The sequence below is a fragment of the Pinus tabuliformis genome, chromosome 4_1, assembly GCF_031772625.1.
Source record: "Pinus tabuliformis cultivar Carrire ecotype Pingquan chromosome 4_1, CPIR1, whole genome shotgun sequence".
In the NCBI taxonomy this organism is placed as follows: domain Eukaryota; kingdom Viridiplantae; phylum Streptophyta; class Pinopsida; order Pinales; family Pinaceae; genus Pinus; species Pinus tabuliformis.
Genome location: NC_142303.1, coordinates 573,429,232 through 573,455,433, shown reverse-complemented (window position 1 = coordinate 573,455,433; position 26,202 = coordinate 573,429,232). Strand labels below are relative to the sequence as shown.

Genomic DNA, 26,202 nt, shown 5'->3' with positions numbered 1-26,202 from the left:
ATAATGTTGTGTCTATATGATGCTTTGAGTCTAACCTTCGATGAAATATTGATGTCATGATTTTGTTAGCCATATGTTTATGGTATAATAGATATTTTGTTGCATGCCTCAAGTCAAGATAGATTTCTCACATGAATGAAGATGAATGATGTAGATCCCTAGTCAGAGGGAGAATCACTTCTCAAGATTCTTAACCTTATTACTATTTGTGTTATATGTTGTTGAAGTATGATTTATGTGCATCTGACAGTAGTGATCTGTAGCAGGGTCTTAGATCTGAAGCCCATTGAGAAATTAAGGTTTATGCTCTGGTCGCAGTCACAAATCTAGGATATTTTGTCATTGATCACATGCATGCTAAGGCCTAGACAATGTCCAAGAAGCTAAAGTCACTCCCATGCTAACCTAAAGAGAGCGACCAAAGGTTTGACTATTGTTGACCATCATCTGAAGCTTTATGAAGTTGTTTGAACTCTTAATCATGACGCTCCTAACATATTCTCCCACTATTAACTGATTTCTAAAGTTATTGAGGTAAATTGTTGATCATATAATGAAGTATTATGCATGAAATGAGATAGTCACCAAGAAAATATCGTGACCACAAATGTATTGCAGATAAGAACAAGATTTGTTAGCAAGAAAAGGTTTAACTTTTTCCATATCATGAACATGGATAATGAACTTGTGTTTGCAGGTGACTGGGACATACTTATAGATATGTCACAATGTTTGTGCTACATGAGGTTCACATGATTTGTCTTACTGATATATATGAACAATGCTTTGCCATGATACTTGACAATAACCTTGAATTGATGATTGAGAAATACTTTGATTATAGATCTCTCTACGATAGAAAATTTTGACTTGACCTAAGGTCTAGTGATTTGATTTGATGAATGTTGATTTTCCATGATATCGATGTTATGTGGGCATGATAACTTATGTGTTTATTTGGATATTGGCCTCCTTATTCTTAGCACAATTATTGAAATAATGATAGTTGTGATTCAACATGAAAATGGGACTTGCATGACTCATTATTAGTGTATGCATTTGCACCTAGTGACAGGATGAATTGTATTATGACTATGAGAATGACTTGATAAAGTTTATATTGATATTACATGACATATTACAACTAGTGGGCGTGATGAAGTCACGATTTGATATGAGCTCCACATGTCTCTTAATTGAAACTATTAATACTATGATAATCATGACTTTGATAATAGTCGTAATTTGGATTCTAAACTCTGATGATTTGAATTTGTTGTTGACAATACAACATTGAGTTATGTAAGGATGATTATGTTGGCATAACAAGGCACTATGCTTAGACCATTGCAATCCAGATATTTCTAGATTTGACAGTTATCTGATAAAGTCAAGATGATGAGTTCCAAGGTATGGATTTGATATTGATTATGGTTTTGGTTTTATGTCCTGATGATCTACTTATGATAGGTGATGAGCCTCTGATGATCTAATAAGAGGGAGATGGCTTATGAAGTCTGAAATAGTGTATCATGGCATGATGAATTGATTTTTGGAATTTGGGAAAGAAATTCTATATTGCAAAGCTATTTGTTTTGAATAATGAAAATGAAAATCCTTGGATACTCTCATTTGAAGTTCAAGATGTTGCTCAACTTGACATGGAGTCGGATGGTTGAAGCATTGGAGTTTCATTTTGAACATCCATCTATATATGTATGATGCGCATAGAACCTTAATGAATTCATGAGTGAGTTGATTCACTCACATAGAGTTGCCACTGAGCATGCCTTGAAATATCTACATGAGGTGTTCTATTTTGAGAATGTGATATTTCTCCTATGATATATATCTCCACTGATATAATTTTGATATTTGAGATTGTTGTTGATAAGAACATTTGGATTCTTATTTAATATGCAATCTTCAATGATATCTTGGATGAGAGGTCCATAGCATGACCGAGATTGATCATGATGTTGCTAGCATGGCTAGTTGTGATACGATAGCTCCTTAGAGAGTTATTTGGGCATGATCTGGATATGACATGGATATGTTGTGATGATTCGATTAGCAGTAAGTCCCATATTTATAGTTGGGATCGAGATACTTTCACAGTGCAGTTGTTCAAAACAAGCTCAAACATCTATTTGGCACCTCCGTGAGAGGGAGGATTATTATGGTATCCTTTTGTGATTCATAGGATTATATATGATCTGACATGATATTTTATTTGATGTTATGTATGGATAGGAAACAACTACTATTGAGAGAAGCTGATGATGAGAGCAGCACTGATTGGACACTGAGCAAACTCTTCCTACCCTACTTGAGCTCCCTGGGTGAGGAATTGAGATAGAGGGCTCTTGGGGTTGAGGGGTTGAGATAGAGGGCTCCTAGCATTACCCCACCTCTTACCCAGGGTCAAAGAATGTTGCTCCCCTATCATTATAGGGTTGGAGAATGCTGCTCCCCTTTTAGTCTTTGTAGAGTATATCACATTTAGCATCATACCCTCAAGAAGGCTAGCTTGATGGGAATACCAATCCTAGTTTTGGCCAACGTGTTGAGAGTGTACTTGGGGTGTATAACCCAAGTCGATTATGATGCAGGTGTTCTACCACATGACTATTCTGGGCCATTAATGGGAAGATCGATAGTCAATAGGATGGGTTGAGATAACCTGATATGATTCCAGGTTGAGGGTAAGCTCCATAATGAAATTCTAGGGTCGACGGTGACTCCCCTATGTGATTATTTATCATATTTCTTGTTATGGATGGAAGCTATTTCTCCATGATGTGGTTCTAGGTTGAGACGTGCTCCTTGATGATATGCTCTCTGATGATGATTAATGATGATATTCCGAGTAGCATACTTCTAGCTAAGATTCTAGATAGGAGCTTGATGGATAGAGGGTGGTAGCTCGAGCATCCCTCTGGTAACAAATTCTTCTTCTTCTCGATCTGATAATGATCAGTATATGAATAATAACAATCAAGAGATAAACAGGAATAAGAAAAGGATAGATCAAGATGTACAATGATGATTTGTGATGATGAGACACATAATATGGATATGGCATGATGACTAGATGACAAATAGGATCCGTAATGATTCTTGATGGCACTCGAAGATACCAGAATGGCATATTGTTTGATGGACAGATATGGGCAGGTGGAATTCTCCCTGGTTGAGAGGGAGTGTTAATTTTTTCAACATTGGTAAAATTCCACCTTGGAAATCTCAAATGACTAAGATAATGATTTGATTAGATTTCTCTTTTTGAGAGGACCAAAATTGACCTAAATATCACCCAATTTGGTTAAGCGAAAGTTGATTTATGAATTACTTTATTCATAAATGTATTTTGGAATGGGTCGGCCCTAACCTCATGAGTAACTGCTTGGGTTAGTCTTAACCCCAAGTGACCCCTTAGGAAATCATATAAATAAAAGAGACCTTAAAATCATTTGGATACATCTTCTCTTCTTTTTTGTCTTGTTTCACACAGGTTCAATGGAAGGAGTTCACTTAAGGGTCCAAAATTATAGTTGAAAGGTTCGTTCTGGGTTAGGGCCGTTTGGATCTTAGTCACTGGCACAGAACTGGGAATTCATGTCCTTGATCACTAGCACATAAGCCTATGAGACTAAATATAGACCCTTTGACATTGACATAGAGGGTTATGGGAGTGACTCTGGGTTCAAAGGCAAATCGGAAGGTTTTGGTCCTCGGGCACTCGCACCAAATAGCCCTCGGAGCGACCCTGTCATCTTGGTCACTTGCACAACTCAGCAAGAGTGTGATATTGGTTTGTTAGTCTCTTGTATAGGTTAGCTAGGAAGCATCTTTGGGTATTTGTAGTTTAGTGCCAAAGTCGCACGCATAGAGACCTCCTGGGGGCGACTCTAGAGTCACGGTCACTCACATACTGTATTCATGAGAGCGAGCCTGAAGTCTCAGTCGCACATAGACAGTTTGGATGAGAGTGACCTGAGTTCAGACCTAGGGTTTGACATCTTAACTTCAGTTGACTTCAATGATTAGGTAGATTTGGGTTCCTCTACTATTATAAAGATCAATAGATCTGATTTTTTAGTTTTCGCTACAAACATATGTATTGGGCTCATTAACAGTCAAAGAAAAATTTAACATATTTCGGCACAGTGGCAACAATATATAGAAGTTGACATTAGTTTGTGATAACACATTACAACAATCAATATGAGGATTCTGATTCCTAACATGATTAGATCTGTTTCATATATATCATTATTGTGTTTCTAGATAAATCTATGAATCATTGTACTCCCTTTTGCTGCATCATTTGATGATGATCTAAGAAGAAGAAGATTTTCAAGGCTTTTCCCCGTAGTGGGGTTTTCCCTGGTCTCAGACCAATCTTGTTTTCTCTATATGTGTGCATTTTTTCCTCTACTATTCCTTTTATGTTTCGCTACATTGATGATGATGGTGATGTTGTTTCTTTCTATGTAATTTCATATGTTGATGTATAATTTTGTAGATTTGAATAATGTAATGATGATATGGTGTGAACTTAAAGTATTAATGATGAAATGAAATTATCAAAGTAAACAACAATGTCACCCTAAGAAAAATTAACAACCAGATTTAAAACTCAATACCTATGGAAATATACATGGGAAGAACTGGTGGTATTTTTTTATTTTGTGCACAAGGCTGTAGACACTAGTTATGAACCAGCAATCTAGGATGTGAATCTTTGTTTCACATGCGAAATCAAATGTTAGCTTATATTTTCCATGGAGTAACAATGTCCTATCTTAAATTTTCAAAAACAAAAAATCATCAACCCAATTCTACAACTTGGATTCAGGTCATCAATACTTGGTCCCAAATGTTTCCATAAACATGTAATACATTACATCAAATTTTATCTGTTGACGTTAATTCCAACACTACAATGTCAACAATCTCCCCCTCTAGCATTAATGGAACCCTACTAGGCCAATAGTAAACCTGATCCTTCTATATGAAGCTTATCTCTGAAAGTGAATCTCCTCTCTCTCCCCCTTTGATATTAATGGAAAATGTAAAGACATACAAATGAAAGAGAGCATTGACAACAATGGTGCTACTCATTAAAATGAATAGACTCCCCATAAGTTGCTACCACATATTCTCTCCTTGAGTTACTCAACACTCTCCCCCTACATAGCTAAGAACCATTCTTTTTTGAGGAAGAAAAATGAGAATAAATTGCATTGTGGCATGTATGACCAAGAAAAAATCACTATTTTTAGTACCCTTTTGTAGTTGATTCAGGAAATATTTGACCAGTTTCCAACTCCATATAAATTTCTTAATTCCTTTGTAAAGGTGACACTCCAAACTGTTTCCTAAGATGTTCAAATAATTCCTTGGGAAGAGGAATCATAAAAATATATGGATTTTTCTCATTATTGGCCACATATTCTAATCTCACAACATGGCTAGCAGCCTAATCATGTAGAAAATGATATTTAGTGGGAATTTGGTTTATTTTGGAATTGATTATTGGATTTTTTGAGATATCGATGGCACTAGTATTTTTGAACATTATAAGAATGGGATCAGCATATTCAACCTACATGTCTTTAAGAGACTGCTTCATCTAAAGAATTTGGGTGCAACATGTTGTAGCTGCTACATACTCAACATTAGCACTAGATAGAGAAATGGAGTTAAATTTCCTACTTGCCCAAGAGACTAGGAAGCTTCCCAAAAATAATGTTCTCCTGCTGTGCTTTTCTTGTCATCAATGTTACTAGCCCAATTTTCATCAGTATGAGTTACCAAAGTGAAATATTTACTTTCAAAATGCTACAATCTATAAAAAATTGTGCCTTGTGTTAGTAGATTTGCCTCAGGCTGAAAAGGCAAGGTTCTAGGTCCACATCAAACCACACTCAGCCTTGTAGCTAGCCCTACGAGGATAGGAGAGGGCTCTCTCCGGGTCGATCTTGGCAAAAGACAAGCGATGGGGCTCGAGATAACTAAAATATAAAATAATTTTAGGCTAGGTATGAAGTACAAGGAGTTGATTTGAGTTTTTAGGGGTTTTGTGCTGGAAACAGGGAAAGGAAAATTGGGCTCGGGGATGAGGCACAGTTTCTGCAGAGTTCTGATTGGGGAAAGGAAGGCAATCATTTTGATGCTTTAAAGTGAGTGAATGGATATATCGGACTGGTGAGGATCTAAGGAGAGCAAGAGAGTCTCAAGAATTCTCCTTAAACAGATAAAAACATGGAAATTTAAACAAATTCAAAGGCAGAGCATAGCAGTTAATGGATTCTACCTTAATCACTCATTTGTTCAAATTCAGAAGAAAGACAGGAAAATGATACACATAATACTAGTGAAATTACAATTACTTAGAGAAGAACACCATCAAAACATAAAGCCACATGGATCCCAAACAGTGCTGCAAAACCCTGGTCTTTCCTTAGCCAAAAATGCAGAGATAGAATGTACAATGATATGCCAAAGCAATCCCTAGTGTCCAACCATGAAAATAACTTAGAAATTACATAATATAGACAAGCCAAACCTATTCCCTTGCCTCTAGGGGTCGAGCTCATCATTCTAGGAGCTATTTGAACTAATTCTAAACAAGGAACTGAAAACTAGGTAGTCAAACAACTTCCCCCTATATGCTAGGAAACCGATTCATTCACTCACATTTCACCTTTTAGTGAATGAATCTTCTAGAACAAGTAAAAATGTGCCCATATTACATCATGGTTGTCAAATTACCTCATGAAAGGTCAAAATAACACCAAGAAACAGAACTGGTCAAAACTGGGCGAATTGATAAGCTGAACAGTGAAAAACAAGCCAAAATTCTCTATGTGCCGCGCCAAAAACTCTATGCATCGCGCCACTTTGAGGCTGATTTTGAGGCACTTCCTGAAGTCCAAATTGAGCCCAAGATAGCTCATTGGAAATCCCTGCCTGTCTACATTCCAACCCAAGTGGAATTTGTCAATTTGGATGTCATTTTCCCCTCCAAAACTTCAATCTCCCAAGATTGCTTCCTATGTGTCAAAATAAGGGCAGAGAGGTCATTTTTTGAGTGTTTTTGACCTCGTGGGGACTCAAAACTTGCCCAAAATTCTTGGCCATGCACCAACAATCATTATTTTTCATGAAAAATCGAAAAATGCAAACTTTTTGCAATTTGGAGCTCCCTAGCAAAAGCGCGCACCACGTGGCGCGGCGCATAGGGAGAAAAACCCTGTTTTTTGTGCAAAAAAATTCCAAAATGCAAAAATTGCTCCAAAATTCTTGAAATTTGGACTAAAGGTGCCTCATAAAGCATCATGCTCAACCAAAGAGGCTTTGGCCAAGATTCGGAGTCTATCCTCCCTTTTATGGCATTTTAGTGCCCTCCTGGTGCATGCGGCTTCAGTTGTAAAGTCACTGTCTTGGTCATATAATGTATCGGTGCCCGCCTCCATGGTGTTGAAAGTATATGCCAAGTGTATGTATGGTTTGTTAAGAATGAGAAATGAGAACTTGGTGTCTTGTTTCAATGCCAAATGTGTGCCAAAGGGAAATGAGGGGCTGTGAGGAATAAGGAACAGTAGGTATAATGGAGTGAGGGTAAGGATATGGTTCAATCAAGGGAAGTCTGCAATGTGAGGACAGTCACTTGACTGTGTTTTAGGAGTGTGAGGTTTGGGGATTTAGGAATTTTGCAAATGGTATGGGAAAGAGAGAGTAATAGGGTATGATAGGGTTTAGGGATAGGAAAATAGGACTTTAGAAATAAGTGATTTGGGATGTAGAGGAACAGGTAATTTAATAAGAATGATGGGTTTAAGGTGAGGGAAAGATAGTGGAGAATTAAGGGATTGTTTGGGATAGACTTAGTTAGGGAAGTATGGGATGTTATGGGAATTTTGTATAGGGTTAGGAGTTTTACATTTAGAAATTTGGGAAAGGGAATTTGGGATAGAGGTTTAGTAATTTTAGGGGATAGGGAACAATGACATCAAGGGAAAAAATGGAATCAAGGAGAAAAGAAAGTGATGGAAAAGAGTAAGCTTGGTGGCAAACAATTTTTGAAACCGTAAACAGCACTTTTCACATGAAGATTTTAACATGGTAGGGTTTGAGATTTTGTTTTGGCATTCACCATCCATCAACCACCATACCCTAGCACAAACTTGGATGAAACACAAAAATGGAGGCTGTACCTACTTTTGGAATGAAGAATTTGAAATTTGGAGGAAGATTTCAATGAATTTCAGGCTTTTTAGCCCAATGCACCGCACCTTCCCAGTGCCTCGCACTTGTTCAAAATTACACTGGACAATTTCTCCTAGTGCGCCGCGCCTCCCCTGTGCGTCGCACTTTTTCCAAGAGACTTTTGGAGGCCTTCCCGGTGTCCAAATGGGGTACACGATAGCTCTTTGGAAATGTATTTGAGTCTAATTTCCAACCCAACTTGAAATTTTCAATTTGGAGTTCATTTGCCCTATAAAAAATCAAATCTCACAAGACTGGTCAAAATGTGCCAAATGAGGCTGCCTCAAGATAGGGTGTTGTTGTAGTCAACTTTTGAATGCCTTCCTCAACTCCAAATTGAGCTCATGATAGCTCATTGGAAATATATTTGTGTCTAGTTATCATTTAACTCATCAATAAAGTCATTTGGACAACCAATCTAAGAGAAAACTTGATTTTCCCAAGGTCACTTTAGAGGTGCATCAATTCTCCCGAGGCAATTGTATTTTTAACATTTCTCTAAAACAATGACACCTGTGTAAAACGTGAAGGAGATTTCTCTTCCTCGGCTTGTTGTGGACAAAAACCTCTCTCAAGTTTCAAAAATTCGTCTTTTATTGCTCAAAAACATCATTTGAGTGAAACCTATCCCGATGTGTGGAATAAGGGATTTGTCGAAATGAAGTGAAATGAAGGGGACAAGGGGCTTCTAGATTCTTGAGAAAATTTTGGGAAATAGGGGAAAGTGGAATCTCAGAAATTGAGTGAGGGGAAGGGGTCCAAAAGGGTGAAACACAGGCCTAGCCTAGAAAATTGCCAAGTTATAGCAAGAAACTAGGGTTTGTGAAAAAATGAGGAATTTGGGGGATCTCAATGATAGGAAGTGTTTAATAAGGTATATTAAGGATAGGGGAAGGTGTATGAACATCTGGATACAAATTTTGCTAATGATTTGACCATCCAAGAGAAATTGCCTTCAAAACCCTAGGAGAGGGAAATGAACCTTGCCTAGGCACAACTGAAGCATGAACAAGGTGTAAAATGACCCAGTGGAACTTGACATGATGATGAAAACCCTCTGAATGATGGTACACTTAGCTGAATGGTGACATGGACCAACATTTGGACAACTTTGACAGGAGTAAAAGCAAACCCTAGACCTAGTACCTAGTGACCAAATTTTACTTGAAGACTCACTGAAATGACAAAATTTGACCTTGACACCTTAAAATCACTTTGTGAGAGCATGTTTGATCACTGGAGGAAGGCTGCAAAGACTGACACTAACATTGGCTCCAATGGCGATGGTAGCTCCTTGGAGGTGCCAAGAACTGTAGATCTTTGGGTGAGCAGATAGTGCCTTCGTCCATTGGGCTATGGAGTCCATTATTCTGACGAACCAACATGACTCAATTTATTGACTAAGACTTGACTCAAACTGACTCAATGCAAACTGACATGACTGAAAAAACTTGACTCTAACAAACTAACTCAAAATACTAAGACCTGAACTTAAAACTTAAAGCTTGGTGGTAGTACATGACCACCTGTGTTTCTTACAAGACAATATACCATCAAACTATATCAAAATGCCAATGCAACCAATCAAGCAGATGCCTTCTTGATTGATTCTCCTGATCAGATCTTCTGGTCAACAATGAATACTGGTAACTGGGCATCCAAAAACACAATTGACCATGATCTCCTTCATCACTGAATACTGCAATAATCACCTTCACTGCTGACTGCAACAGATTTGCCATTGGATCATGAAAAACATGAAGATTTACCTCCTGCTGAGTAAACAAGATGTCTTTTTCTTTTGATTCTGATCTTCCTTCATAATGTACTTCAGAAAAAGTATGGTCCTGGTCCTTAAAAATTTCTGAACAAGTGGATGAGCAGATTTCCTCTTTAAAGAACATTTCAAAACATGAAACATAGGAAGAAGAAAGGGAATCCCGAATGTTCTGATCTACTGTAGTCTGAATATTATTTTGATCATCTTCATATGATATGACAACCAGATTCTCATTACATTCATCAATCATGAGAAAAGAAACTTCAGATGGTTCTTGATACTCAAACATGACATTTCTAGCATCTACCATAAATCCATCTAAAGCAACTTTTTCACTTACTTGCACAAAGATCTCATCTTGTTGTTCACTTACTTGACCTGACTGGATCACCTCTTTATGAAGGCTTTGTTCTGATGACATGAGAACAGTTGGATCCATAACTCTGTCTTCTTCATTCCAGATGATTTCAACAGCAGAGTTCTCCTTCATAAGATTCAGCACATGGTATTCTTGGTCATCACAAGCTGAATCTAGATCTGAAATAGTTGTCTTGACACTATCACATTCTGAAATTAGAACTGGACTTCTTTGCATGTTGTCTTCTTCTATGGATAGATCTGAAACGACACTTTTTCTTTCATCACTTTCAGCCATATGGACATTTTCAACCTACTGATCTATAAAACTGATTATAGGACTGTCATCCTTTTCAGAAGAGGAAGAAGTTCCACCATCACCTTCTTGATCATGTGCACACTGCTGATCTGCATTAACTTGAGCTTGGACATGACCATTCAAGAGTTGATCTATCTCATCTTCAGACAGAGGAGATAATACTTTTTGTTTTCTCTTGCTCAAACAGTGATTGTCTTCATTAATTTCAAGTGAAGGAGTGTACAAATTTTCCTCATACTGGTGATCCATTTCATGTAATTCCTATTGTTTGTCAAGATGCAAAATTCCTTCATCTTCCACCGTACTAAGATCTTGATCCTGCTGCAAATTTTCATGATCGTCTTTATGCTGCTGAAATGGATTTTCATATAGGGATTCCATGATTTCTCCGTCCATGAAATTATCATCTTCATAAACTTTCTCAAGATTTTCAATAAAACTATGAACATGGCTACAACAGTCCCGAACTAAAGCCAAGGATGGATATGATTCTTTATACCTTTCAAAGAATATTGCGTGAAAATATTTTAAACCATAAATAGACGCTGGTGGAAAACTTTCATACCAAGATCAGGCTTTGTCTTCCAGAGTAGCCATAAACATTTTCATCAAACAGTCTTCAAGAAAAGTGATCTTTAATTTATGCACATGAATGTGAAATTTCACCAGATGAAGAGCAGCGTCATTACCTTCAACATTTCTGAACATAGGCAAATTCTTTGACCAATCTACCTTGGGCATTTTATTTGGAAAACCAGGGATGTGATCTCGGCTCATGGGAGCATATCTTCTTGCAACCCGTTCCATCTTGAAAATCCCAAAGCTACTGATCTCTCTGCAGTGGAGTCACCATGAAGCATTGATCTCTGGATTTTTCAGTGAATGAAGTCGCCAGGTAAATGATTTCAGCCTATCTTATGTTTGATCGTTGTCCACCATCAACAATCACATCTGAACTTGAAACATGTACTGGGGAAATTAACAAGTTAGATGTCATGTTTACAAGCTAGACCGAAGAATGATTGAAGCAACGTTTATCTACTTCCGCTAATGCAAAGCAAAAGCATTTCGATGGCTACCTGGCATAACTTCAGGCTCTGTCTGTAGCTTATAAAACCAATGACATCAACAAGCAAACCATTTTCTTCCCCAGTATGGTCGCCACTATGTTAGAGCCTAGATTTGCCTCAGGCTGAAAAGGCAAGGTTCTAGGTCCACATCAAACCACGCTCAACCTCGTAGTTAGCACTACGAGGACAGGAGATGGCTCTCTCTGGGTCGATCTCGGCAAAAGACAAGTGATGGAGCTTGATATGACTAAAATATAAACTAATTTTAGGCTAGGTATGAAGTACAAGGACTTGATTTGAGTTTTTGGGGGTTTTGTGCTGGAAACGGGGAAAGGCAAATTGGGCTCGGGGATGAGGCACAGTTTTTGCAGAGTTCTGATTGGGGCAAGGAAGGCAATCGTTTTGATGCTTTAAAGTGAGTGAATGGATAGACCAGACTAATGAGGAGCTAAGGAGAGCAAGAGAGTCTCAAGAATTCTCCTTAAATAGATGAAAACATGGAAATTTAAACAAATTCAAAGGTAGAGCATAGCAGTTAATGGATTCTACCTTAATCACTCATTTTTTCAAATTCAAAAGAAGAGATAGGAAAATGATACACATAACACTAATGAACTTACAATTACTTAGAGAAGAACACCATAAAAACATAAAACCACATGGATCCCAAACAATGCTACAAAACCCTGGTCTTTCCTTAGCCAAAAATGCAGAGATAGAATTTACAATGATATGCCAAAGCAATCCCTAGTGTCCAACCATGAAAATGACTTAGAAATTACATAATATAGACAAGCCAAACCTATTCCCTTCCCTCTAGGGGTCAAGCTCATCATTCTAGGAGCTGTTTGAACTAATTCTAAACAAGGAACTGAAAACTAGGTAGTCAAACAACTTCCCCCTATATGCTAGGAAACCGATTCATTCACTCACATTTCACCTTTTAGTGAATGAATCTTCTAGAACAAGTAAAAATGTGCCAATATTACATCATGGTTGTCAAATTACATCATGAAAGGTCAAAAATAACACCAAGAAACAAAACTGGTCAAAACTGGGCAAATTGCTGAGTTGAACAGTGAAAAACAAGCCAAAATTCTCTATGCGCCACGCCAAAATCTGTATGCGTCGCGCCACTTTGAGGCACTTCCTGAAGTCCAAATTGAGATCAAGATAGCTCATTGGAAAGCCCTACCTGTCTACTTTCCAACCCCAGTGGAATTTTTAAATTTGGATGTCATTTGCCCCTCCAAAACTTCAATCTCCCAATACTGCTTCCTGTGTGTCAAAATAGGGGCAGAGAGGTCATTTTTTTAGTGTTTTTGACCTCCTGAGGACTCAAAACTTGCCCAAACTTCTTGGCCATGCACCAGTAGTCATGATTTTTCATGAAAAACCCAAAAACGTAAACTTTTTGCAATTTGGAGCTCCCTAGAAAAAGCGCGAGAAAAACCCTGTTTTTTGTGCAAAAATTTTCCAAAATGTAAAAATTGCTCCAAATTTCTTGAAATTTGGACTGAAGGTGCCTCATCAAGCATCATGCTCAGCCAAAGAGGCTTCAGCCAAGATTCGAAGTCTATCCTCCCTTTTATGGCGTTTTAGTGCCCTCCTACTGCATGCAGTTTCAGTTGTAAAGTCATTGTCTTGGTCATATAATGTATCGATGCCCGCCTCCATGGTGTTGAAAGTCTATGCCAAGTGTATGTTTGGTTTGTTGAGAATGAGAAATGAGAACTTGGTGTCTTGTTTCAATGCCAAATGTGTGCCAAAGGGAAATGAGTGGCTATGAGGAATATGGAATAGTAGGTATAATGGAGTGAGGGTAAGGATATGGTTCAATCAAGGGAAGTCTACAATGTGAGGACAGTCACTTGATTTTGTTTTAGGAGTGTGAGGTTTGGGAATTTAGGAATTTTGCAAATGGTATGGGAAAGAGAGAGTAATAAGGTATGGTAGGGTTTAGGGATAGGAAAATAGTACTTTAGAAATAAGTGATTTGGGATGTAGAGGAACAAGGGATTTAATAAGAATGATGGGTTTAAGGTGAGGGAAAGATAGTGGAGAATTAAGGGATTGTTTGGGATAGACTTAGTTAGGGAAGTATGGGATGTTATGGGAATTTTTTATAGGGTTAGGAGTTTTATATTTAGAAATTTGGGATAGCGGTTTAGTAATTTTAGGGGATAGGGAACAATGACATCAAGGGAAAAAATGGAATCAAGGAGAAAAGAAAGTGATGTAAAAGAGTAAGCTTGGTGGAAAACAATTTTTGAAACCCTAAATAGCACTTTTCACATGAATATTTTAACATAAAAAAAAATAGAAAACTACATTTATGAATATTCCAAAACAACTTATTGGTGTCTGCATGGCATGTTGATGTTGCACAATCACATGGCAAGTTGATGTGGATTAACAACTGAAGTGGTACAACTAAGACATGGCCCTATGAGGTGGTGACATCTGGACAAGGACCACCACATGACAAAGGTATGGATGTTGATGTGGCATATAGACTGCACAAATTTTCAAATAACCATAACCTTGTGTCCATAGCTTTGATTGAGATTAAATCTATATCATTGAAAAGTCGTTGACATGTAAAATTGAAGGTGGTCTAAGAGACAGATTTTAAAGAGGTTGAAGGAAGAGAATAATCTCATCTCCATAAATTAGCCATAGAGGTCAAATCTAGATACGTGATATCCTTAATGAAAAATTAAGACATCAAATATATTACATTCTTAAATTTAAATGAGTTACTTTAATTTAATAATTTTAAATATTTAAGTGTCATTAAATTTATATGAATTAAGAAGTGATCGAATTTTCTTTTATAATTAAAAAAAATAAAAATTTAACATCTATGAATATTCCAAAACAAAATATTTTTTATCTTTTACATAATAGGGTCACACATTTTAGAAATTCTTTTATACTAAGGTGTTATAACTTTTATGCAACGTCATGTTTCATTATTAAACTTATAGTAATTTGTTCTTGTCATCACAATATTTATTCTTTCTTTTGAATTAACAACAATGGTGACATATTTTAACCATTTAAGGTAACTTAATAATTTTTTTATAAAAGTTCGAGTTTTTCTAATTCTAAATTTATCTATGTCTATATCCATTTTCTTTTTAGGTTTGCTTATAATGATTTTTTTAATGTTAATAATGGTTTAATCAAGCATCTGAAATCCAATCTCTTTCCAGCTTTCATTAACATTTTTCTTTACTTCAAGTTCTAATTGAATTTTACTACGTTCAAAATAAGATAGGAAGTGTCGCATTCTCCATTCTAATTCGTTTCTTCTTACATATTGTACATTTTCATAAACTTACCTTCGATAAATAAAAATTCAATCAATGAATAAATGATATGGTAAAATATATTTCATTTGTAAATTTATTTATTTTTTCTCTTAAAATCAAATTCAACTTTTTAATTTTTAAATGGTCATTAAAATAATTTCCATTGTATTTATAAATAAAATATAATTTTCCAAATTATAATATATATAGATATTAATTTACTATTTTTTAATTATATATATATAAATTTACTATTTTTTTAAGAAATAAATACATGATCATAAATATAACTAGTATAGGCATATCAAAAATATTAATGTGGTTAATATAGCCAAATACTGTATAAATATAACAAAACAAATTAAGTATAAGTGATGTCTTCGCATAGGTCTTATTTTTCTTATTTGAGATTTTGCAGTATTTTGCACAGAAGTTTCTCCTGGAATATGATATATCTAAGTACATGATATGTTCTATCTGCTACTATTTATACAGGATCAGTATAATATAATCTTGTTTTTTTCTCGCTGAAAAAGAAAAAAACAAATTATTACAATACATAGAATGCTTTACCAATGCACACTTGATTAACCATGTATAAAAAGATTATGGGTCAAATTTAATTTGAAGAAAAAAAGAATTACAGATCTTATTGTAAAATGGACTATATTGCTAAATAAAATTTGCTTATATATTAGTTTATCCATCTAATTCTTCGCATATATTATTCGGTGAAAGAGTTTTGAGGCTCGGTGAAAGAGTTAAAAACATACTCTATATATTCTTCACATATATTCTTTGGTGAAAGAGTTCTGAGGCTCGGTGAAAGAGTTAAAAACATACTCTATATATTCTTTGCATATATTCTTTGGTGAAAGAGTACTCTATATATTCTTCAGTGAAAGAGTTATGAGGCTCGGTGAAAGAGTTAAACACGTACTTTATATATTCTTCGCATATATTCTTTGGTGAAAGAGTTCTGAGGCTCGGTGAAAGAGTTAGAAACATACTCTATATATTCTTGGCATATATTCTTCGGTGAAAGAGTTTTGAGGCTTGGTGAAAGAGTTACACACGTACTCTATATATACTTCAGTGAAAGAGTTCTGAGGCTTGGTGAAAAGTTAAACACATACTTTATATATTCTTCGCATACATTCTTTGGTGAAAGAGTTCTGAGGCTCGGTGAAAGAGTTAAAAACGTACTCTATATATTCTTCGCATATATTCTTCGGTCTGTGGGCTGGGGTGGGCACAGGCGATCTGCAGTGAGGTTTGCTGATATCAGGTGCACACATTCCTTATCCTTTTCTTTTCTAATACATATTTGCTCATATAATTTCAAGTATGAATATTTCACCACAATTACCGAAGATTACCAAGGGCAGACCTAGCACAGTTACTCTACAAGGCCTTTATGAGTATATAGAGTCTTTAGAGAAACGTAGAGAAGAAAGAGAAGCCAAGCTACAGAAAGAGTTAGAAGCCATGCTGGAAAATAAATTTGCATCTCTTGAAGACACGATCCAAAAACAAATAGAAACTAAAATAGAACTACTGGAGAATAAAATGGAGGCAATGGAGACTAGATTGCAGGTTATAGAAAAAAAAAACGAAGATACTAACCAACCATCCTAGCAAGAAGATGCTGATACTTTAGAGAGTCTTAAAATGAAAGACATGATTAAAGAACTAGAAGAAAAAGTTAATAGCCGCCTCACCCTAAATAATGTGGTAGATAAGTTAGATACCAAACCAATTAAAGATGAAATGAAAAAATTAATAGAATTAGACCACGAACGTAACAAAAGGGCCTTGAACCTTATAATCTTCGGTTTAAAAGAGGAAGTAGATGAGGATACTTTAGCCTTAAGCCAGACAGAATTACATAATAGATTACAAATTGAAACAGTGTGTCTCACAGAAGCAACAAGGTTGGGGAAATTAACCGAGAATAAAGGAAGACTAATCTACATAAAGGTGAGCTCCACTGATCATAAGTACAACATACTTAGTAAAACCTCACGTCTAAAAGGAATGGGAATATTCATAAATGAAGATCTCATTCCAGAAGATCAAGCAGAATTAAGAAAGGAGGTTCAAAAGGTAAAAGAAGCTAGAAAGGAAGGAAAATGGGTAATAATCAGAAATAGAAAATCCTTTATTCGAGATAGAAACCAAAAAGATAGTAATCAATAGCAATTAAACATGCTCCGGATCCTTTCTTGGAACTGTCGGGGCTTCCCATGGAACAAAGGCCCCAAGCTAAGTTGGATTTCAAATAATGTTGATATTATTTTGCTTGTTGAAACTTGGGAGCATGAAGAATCTAAGGTCCCTAACATAGATGGCTTTATGCTATGGTCTACTTGGAACAAGCGATCCTCCCATAGAGGCATTGGGGGAATAGCTTGTTACATTAAGAAGAACATCTCCCCCCATGCTAGGATTTATAAAAACGACCCTCACAACCAATATAGTTGGATAGAGATCAGAGACATTAATAATAAAAAGTCCTACATAGCAATATGTTATTTTCCCCCGATCAATTCTAACTTCTATAAGAAGAAGAATCTAGATAAAACTAACCCTTACAAAGGTTTAGAGAATGATATTTCTAGCCTAAGGAATGATGGTAATATCCTTTTAATAGGTGACTTTAATGCTCGAACTTCAAACAACCAAGCTATTATTCTAAGCAATCATTCCAACCCTAATCCTCTTTGGTTAGACGAGGACCCTACTCTGGCTAGTAGGTACAAAAGAAGCTCTGAAGACCTCAGGGAAAATTTGTTTGGGTCGGAGCTAGTCAAGCTCTGTAGTGCTCAGGATCTCATAATTTGCAATGGTCTAAAGAAGTGGCCCAATTCGAGCAAGATGACCTGCATCCATGGACTTGGTAGCAGCGTGGTAGACTACGTTATTTCTGATCTCCCATTATACAATGAAATAATAAATTTTGACATCTTAAATGACCACGAACCTGACTCTGATCATAGGCCTTTACTTATAACTCTTAATTTTGTCATGCATAGAGTTCCCACAGAAAATAATACTTACAGCCAAAAGAACTTAATATTTGATAGAAATAAAAATGATCTCTTTCTAAATGAATTAAAAACTAATTTGCTTCCTTTATCTAGTATAGACAACATAGAAGACCTCTATCATAATTTTACTACAACCCTCTCATATTCTATTAACAAGTTCTCAATTGAAGTTTCAAATAATAAAAGAAATAGCAAAACCAATCCATGGTATGACAAAGATTGTAAAAGTGCGAGGAGAGCAATTAAGGAAGCTGTTGATGAATCTCTTAAAATGGACAAGATAAAAATATATAAAGCCCTAACTAAAAGGAAAAAGAGGTAGTACATTCATCAAAGACAGGAGAATCTCTTACACCTCTCTAAGGTAGCTCCTAAGAAATTCTGGAGGCAGATTTTGACTAGGAAGACTATAGATAATAATAAAATTGCTCTTCACGATTGGAATTCCTATCTTAAAAATCTTTATGAATCTCCAAATGTCATGGATAATTTGGAAACCCTGCTCACAATGAAAGAAGTTTTCTCTTTAGAAGACATTAAGTTTTGGGTTAATCGCCTCGCTAATGGGAAAGCTAAGGACATTGAAGGTTACCAGGTGGAAATCTTAAAAATTGGTGGTCCTGTCCTCATCCCCCCACATCCACAAGCTTTTCAATCAAGCAGTCAAGCAAGGGTTCCCTAAACCTTGGACTTAGAGCCTCATTATCCCTATTTTTAAAAGTGGGGATACAAATAACCCCTCTAATTATCGAACAATTATGATCAGCCCTCTCTTAGCCAAGTTATATGGTAGTATTTTGGAAAAGAAGTTAAGCATATGGCTCAAAAGTGAAGGTAAGCGGGCTAAAGGCCAAGCAGGTTTCAGAAGGCATCACTCAACAATAGACCACCTCATTACCCTTAGGATCCTTGCGGAGGAATGTCGTAATGATAAATCCAATTTATTTTGTTGCTTTGTGAACTTTAGAAAGGCTTTCGATACAGTTCCTAGATACAACCGTTGGAATAGATTAGAAGAGCTAAAGGTTCCTCTTGAGTTGCGAGCTACCGTTATAAGGTTATACGAGAATGTACTTGCCAAGCTAAAGAGCAATGAGGGGTGGTTGAAAGATATTAAGTGTAACATCGGAGTTACACAAGGTTGCCCCCTCTCCCCTACCCTATTTGGCATTTACATCGATAAGCTCGAAGGCTATTTAGAGGAAGCAGGATGTGATGGCACAATCTTAGCTGGGATAGTCATCATCCTTCTTCTCTATGCTGACGATATTGTTCTTTTGGCAAGGTGCCCATCTGATCTTGATAAGCAACTCGGGCTTCTTAAGGATTTCTGCTCTACCATGGGTATGACTGTTAACACTGACAAAACAGCAGTTATGATTATCAAATCCAAGAAGGACACTTATGCTAATTCTATGTATGACAATAATAACTTGGAGGAAGTGTATTCTTACAATTACCTAGGAATTGATATTCATCACAAGCTCAACTGAAACCATAGCATTGAGAAAAGGATTAATGGGGGGTGGAAAGCTTATTTTGGTCTTGAAAATAATTGTAAAACAACAAACCTTGTAATGTGGGATAAAAATAAGTTCCTCTTTGAAACTTTAGTCAGTCCTGTTATCTTATATGGCTGTGAGGTTTGGGGTTGCAGCATCTCCAGAGAATCATGGAGAGAGATTGAGCAAATCCAGAAGCGTTTTATGACTTATAACCTGAAAATTAAAAGTAATACACCCTATCCTATTCTCCTTATAGAAGCAGGTATTTCCCCTATTGAGAGCCTAGCTATGATTAGGTTTCTGTTGTACAAGCACAAACTCAATAACATAGACGATCATAGACTTCCTAAGCTAGCTTTAAATTCTAGCCAAAACCACCTAAGGCTCAATCGGGGGTGGCATAAAGACATAAGGGCCTGGTTAAACTATTGGGAGATCAACGAGAATGGTGCATTGCAAAACATAGATAACATTAAAGATATTGTTACTTCTAAGTTCAAAGAAAAAATGTGGTGTGAGAAAGATTTAGCGGCTAAAAGAAAATTAAGTTATTATAAGAAGGTCATCAACCCCAACCTAGAAGATCAAAAGTATCTCTCTATTTTAACTAGCTCAAAGAAGAAAATTAATATAGCAAAGATTAGAACGAATTCTCATGAGCTCCATAGTGAAACAGGTCGTTAGGCAGTTCCTAAAACGCCATGGATGGAAAGGATCTGCCATATATGTGAGAATAAGAACATCGAGGATGAAAACCACTTCCTCTTAGAGTGCCCCGCGTACAACCACATTAGATCTCAGTTTCACAATCTTTGTTACAATACTGACCTTCCTAGCCTTTTACAATGTCAGAATTATAGTGAGCTCGGGAGGCTTCTCTCCAAGCTTTTTGAGCATAGGAATAAAATCTTAAATCAAAATAAATAATTTGTTTCTTTAGGTCCGATAGACCAATGTTTGGTCTTAGCAGACATTAACCATCATCATCATCATCATCATCATCAATTAGAATATAAAATTATTAGAATTGAAATATTTTCAAATCCCCAGGATATTGATGTGCAGTGAGCCTAATTTAACTTGAAAAAGAAAAAAAAAAGTACACTTCTTATTATAAAATAGACCATTTTGCTAAATAAAATTTGCTTATATATTAAATTTTCCATATAATTAGAATAGAACATATTAGAATTGGAATAATGTGAAATCCCTAGAAAATTGTTTGGCAAGAGCCATGTGGCATAAACATAATTTTTTAAATTTATTAAAAGTCAATACAACTTAACAAATTCTCTAACATAGTGGTTGATAAACATTAAAACTAAGCCTATACTAAGCATATTCCCTTTAGTGTTAATCTAAACCATCAATTAAAAAAAAATTAAAAAAATCCATAAATCCTTGGATAATAAATTATAATAATTAATTTACCAATATAAAACAACAATAAAATAGATTTGTAAGATAGAATTTAATATAAAACAACAATAAAATATATTTGTAGGATAGAATTTCTGACACTAGTCTTCTTTTCTCCCTCTGTAGAAATTCCCGGAAGGACATGTGGGGCCTCAAAAGTTTAAATGTCTCTGATCATCAATTCCAACGAAACCGCACCAATCGTGAAACGGAAAGAAAGTTTACATTCGAAGTCAATGACTCGTAATATCGTCACGAATCACGCAATGATATGCGTACGCGTTGTCTACGTCATGAGCAGTGGGGCAGGTGTGCGGCAGGTGTCAGTCACATTACACGATGGCGTTGGTATTAAGCAATAGCTGCTATGTCAAACGTTGTTCTTTCCATGAACCTTCCCATGTGCTCGCTCGCCGAAAGATACCGTTCGTACAATAATTACATATACAGCTGGCACTAATTTGCTCACCCCCAACTATTTATTTTCTCCTGCAGCCCTTTTCACAACCATCTCTGATTACAGCGAAAAGCAGGGTTGAAGGCCCGATAAGCTAATTTTGTCTAGCCCGGCCTTCTACATCAGCTATCGAAATGAGGGGTCTATTTTCTTAATTTCTTACCGTTGATTTCCGTGAATGATTTTAAGATTTTATGTGTATAGACTGTATTAACCATCATTTGGGTGTGCAGAAAATGGTGCTTAAACTGGCTATGGAAGACAAGCAAAGCAAGATAAGGGCTGTGAAGGCTGTTGCAGAGTCTGGAGGCATTAATCTCCATTACCGTTATTGCATATGATGCCAAGAAATTCCCTGCACGTAACTTCATATATAAATTTTGTGTTATGTCTCGGTTTACTAATGATGCCATGTTTCTTTCGAATCTGTCGCACTGGACGTGTAAAAGGGAAATATTTCTGCATGTGAGAGAAGCAGATCCTGTGTATCTCGCAAAAAAACTCAGGAAAATTGTGTAAAGAGATGAGATGCTGAGCATGGATCCTGCGAAGAAAAGACAAATAGTCTAACTACACCTTCTAGAAGTTAGTTCTCCAGGGCTTGACCTTCTTTCTCATCTGTCTGACTTTGTTCCTACTCCATTTTATTTCCGTATAAGTCTATCTTAATACGTAGATCCAGCACAGAAGTTTCAGCTCTCTGTGGCTCTGCAGCTATTCTTTCTACTCCGTCTTCTTATCTTCTTTTGCTACAACCCACGCTCATCAGCTCTGTGAATCCGACTTTCCTGAGTCTTTTTGCGAGATAGAGGAGATCTATCTTCTTCTAGCTCATACCCAGTGGAACAAGATTTCACCACTGCAATCATATATATTTTCAAGCATTAAAAACTGATTTTGGAGTAAGGAAGTTCTGGTTTATGATGATTTTTTATTAAGCTAACTAATAGATGTTGTTGAAATTTTCTTTTTTGAAAGTAAGGTGTGAGCAGAAGTTAATTTTCTGAATAAAATTTACCTTCAAGCCCCGCAACAGTCAGAAGAGCCCTTCTCTTGCTTTTCTCGTCCTCAGTCGTCAATTTCAATACCATTTTCCGCAAATCCAACATAACATGGACCATCATCATCAGTCACTCGACGGGCGACGGGCGACGTAATTTCTTACAGAATCTCCAGACCATTTATTCTGCTTAAGGACGACAAGTGTGAGTCACGTACCTTGGTATTTGACAGCTAATACAAGCTTTCCAGACTCCATGCGAGATATGTAATTAGTCTGGTAGAAGCAAAGCCGAATCAATGTAATAGGGAGGTTTCAATTTCTTCTATTTTAGCCACAGAATCGCATCGCTATGTATGGTGACGGTGAACGGGTATCCTCTTCCGTGTGGGAATACCAACTTAGTCAAAGAAGTAGGTATGATGGCTGTTAACGCCTTTACTTCAAGAACAGAGTACACTTGCTACTTTTATGAGGCTTATTATGACACATGTTTGCCTAAACAAAGTTGGTTGACGCCATGTAAAGGTGGAGTATTTCTTATAAATGAACATTTACAATATGTTAATATTTTGTGTTTTATATATTTCTATAATTAATATGCGTTAATTTTAATTCTGAATTAACTTTGAATTTTGATTAATTTTTTAATTTAAAATAAATTTTATTTATAAATATTTGATATCAAGCCAAGATGAACTTAAAATTGAGAAGTGTGGGTAAATTATTAACTTCATATTATACATTAATTTTCTTTAATCAAAATATTATTAAAATGTTTTAAACAAAATATTATTAAAATGTTTTAATTACTATAGATTTATTTTAATTTCAGAGTAATTTTCAAAGCATTCATAATAATTAAATATCTCAATATGCAAACTTATTTTTGAGTACAAAAGTTGAGGAAAAGTTTTCACCAAGAGAGATTTGATTCCTCTTGACTCTTACTAGATTTGAAGTTCAAAAAGATCCATGCTGGTTTTGAGAAAAACACTAATAAATATTTTAACTATAAAAAAAAAATTCACTAATTTTACATAATATATACTATATTCACATTGAAATATGTTGAAATATGCAACTTATGGCTCACATTATGTTTTTATGTTATTAATATTTTTTTATTTTTATATATTAAAAATATAATAGATCACAAATCTCTCTCACAATGGAAAAAAATGACAATATAAGAAATGTTTTAATTTAAATTATTTTGTTTTGTGCTAAATAAAATTGATATAAAATTCTATTATTTCATATGGACATTGAAATATTTTATTTATGATTAATACATTTTTTAATATTAATATATTTTTGTTTTGAATATTATATGTCATTTAACATAAAATTAATTATACATGATATAATAATAATAATTAGGCCCTTTGCGAAAAAAAACTCCGTCAATTGCTACTTTGCACTATCATTGTCGATGTGTTAGACAATTGAGTTATCTTTTGCCCTCAAATGATGATATTAGTTATGCCACTTATGATTGTACCCATAACCATCTCATGCGTAAACTCTGTGTTGTGGGTGATATCAATGGGAATACTTTATAACCATCCCACCTGTGAACAATGTGTTATCGACTAGCATAACCATATTTATGAAGGTAAATATGGTTGATATACGCTGATAGGCCTATATCAAGCATATATATCAATCACATTTTCCAATGTGGTTAATACACACCCATAGGCCAACTAATTATTAATAACTATATAAATATTGACAACCATATTATTTATATATATTATTATACGAATATTATATTAATATTATAATAATAATATAAAATTATAAAAATAATAATAACAATTATATTATATTATTATTATTATAATAAAATATAATAATAATAATATAATAGCTATTATAATAATAATAATAATAATTGTTATTATTATGAGGTTTTATTAATTCAATCATGTTTATTTTAGTATTTTTAATATTTATCTTAGGGTTTGTATACATTGGGTTTATAATATTAGTCCCTTTTGTTTATCATTACCCAAGGGATTATGAACCAAAGGGAATAATATTAAACATAAGGGACTAATATTATAAACCCAAGGAATTAGTGAACCCAACAGATAAATATTAAAAACCTAAGGGTTCAAGAAGTGCAAGGGATTGATATTACAAATATAAGAGATTAATAAAGATGACCATGATTGATATTATAAACCCAAGTTAATAATAAAACCATGGTTGACAATGTTTGGCTATGATTGACAATGGTTTACCATGATTGATATTATAAACCTAAGGGAATAATAAACCCAAGGGATTGATATTATAAACCCAAATGAATAATCAACCTAAAGGATTAATACTAAAACCCGAGGAATAATATTAAACCAAAGGGACTAATATTATAAACCCAAATATAAATATTACAAAGACTAAAATAAACATGTTTATTTTCATGGTGAGACAATCCTTGTCACAATGTGACATTCAACCATGGTTGACCATGGTTGACTATGGTTGACCATGGTTGACCATGATTGATATTATAAACCTAAGGGAATAATAAACCCAATGGATTGATATTAAAACCCAAATCAATAATAAACCCAAGCGAGTAATACTAAAACCCCAAGGGACTATGAACCCAAGGGAATAATATTAAACCCAAGGGACTAATATTATAGATCCAACATTCGTAAACCCAAATGCAAATATTACAAAGACCAAAATAAACATGATTTATTTTCATGGTGAGATAATATTTGTCAAAATGGGACATCCAACCATTGGACTAATATGGTAAACCCAAATATAAATATTACGAACACTAAAATAAACATGGTTTATTTTCATGGTGAGACAATCTTTGTCAAAATGCGACATTCAACCATTGGACTAATATTATAAACTCAACATTGGTACACCCAAATATAAATATTACAAACACCAAAATTAAACGTGATTTATTTTGATGGTGAGACAATCCTCGTCACAATGCGACATTCAACCATGGTTGACCATGATTCATAATATAAACCTAAGGGATTGATATTATAAACCCAAATGAATAATAAACCCAAGGGATTAATATTAAATCCCCAAGGGATTGTGAACCCAAGGGAATAATATTAAACCCAAGGGACTAATATTATAAATCTAAGGGAATAATAAACCCAAGGAATTGATATTATAAACCTAAAGGAATAATAAAACTAAGGGATCAATACTAAAACCCCAACGGATTATGAACCCAAGGAAATAATATTAAACCCACTGGACTAATATTATAAACCCAACATTGTTAAACCCAAATATAAACACTACAAACACTAAAATAAACATGGTTTATTTTGATGGTGAGACAATCGTTGTCACAATCCCTTATTGATAATATAAACCTATGGGAATAATAAACCCAAGGGATTGATATTATAAACCTGAATGAATAATAAAACCAAGGGATTAATACTAAAACCCCAAGGGATTGTGAACCCGAGGGAATAATATTAAACCAAAGGGAATAATATTATATACCTAATGGAATAATAAATCCAAAGGATTGATATTATAAACCTAAAGGAATAATAAAACTAAGGGATCAATACTAAAACCCCAAGGGATTATGAACCCAATGAAATAATATTAAACCCATTGGACTAATATTATAAACTC

The 26,202-nt window shown here is 35.1% G+C and overlaps 1 long non-coding RNA gene across 1 annotated transcript; it reads left to right on the top strand.

Moving 5' to 3' along the window:
* The first annotated feature begins 21,501 nt into the window (after positions 1 to 21,501).
* LOC149177203 (uncharacterized) lies at positions 21,502 to 22,071 on the top strand. Its single transcript, XR_016258749.1, has 2 exons — positions 21,502 to 21,692; positions 21,785 to 22,071. It is a non-coding gene; the product is annotated as an uncharacterized LOC149177203 (long non-coding RNA).
* Positions 22,072 to 26,202: the final 4,131 nt, after the last annotated feature.